Here is an 889-nt window from a genome sequence, read left to right on the forward strand (position 1 = left end):
TTTAGGGCTGCCCCTTTGGTCCAGGCAAGCTCAAGATGAGTACAACTGAGCTGTGTGCAGTGAAGGTTTTTAAGCAGGTGACAGGCGAACAGATGCCATGTTTACATCGCAGCCTTCAGTGCTGCTGTCTTCAGCGGAAATACCTTTCCGCCTCATCTGCAGATAAACGACTGTTCTAGTGCTCCTGTGAAGGAACAAGCCGAGTACTAACCTGTGTGAGAACCAAGCCTAGCCTTAATGAGCCTGCACTACATATGGAACTGATGAATGTTCCTCTGGAAAACACGGTCATTTATAGCTCCGTTGCATTTTCTGTGATTTAATGGATTTAAGGACTAGGTAATAATTTTACTTGATGGCTGGGAGGAAGAAACACTTGCTAGATGGCAAAATGTGAACCTATGCATATAGAAGGGAGTCGATCCTAGTAGTTCCAAGAAATACTGCATGGAATAACGGAATTAAAATAAGAAAGGGAGAAATGAGATACAGAGTACTCTTTGGAAGGAAGTGGCAGAAATCTCATTACGTGGGATTGCCACCTTACAAGCCAAGGTGTCTGTATGAGCAGTCTGACGTGGCAAGGATTTCAGATGCAGGGCGGTAGGGACCTTCCTCGCCGGTGATTTCTGTTCACAGGCCTTCGGTAGCGTTCAGAACAACTTGCTCTGCAACCGGCTGCTTCAAGCATGCCCTGGTTTCGAGGCAGCCCAACCTGTAGCCACGCATTGTCTGAGTAACAAAAGGGGGGCAAAGCATCCGTTACGTAGCTGGAGCCTGGGCTGTGACGGTGATGTGTGTTACTGATCCGTGTGCGTGTTCGGTGTTCCTGTGAGATGCTTCCTGTCTGGTTGCGCCAGAGCACTCCACTGCAGAATGCAGGTGCCAA

The sequence above is a fragment of the Falco naumanni genome, chromosome 5 (genome assembly GCF_017639655.2).
Source record: "Falco naumanni isolate bFalNau1 chromosome 5, bFalNau1.pat, whole genome shotgun sequence".
Lineage (NCBI taxonomy): Eukaryota > Metazoa > Chordata > Aves > Falconiformes > Falconidae > Falco > Falco naumanni.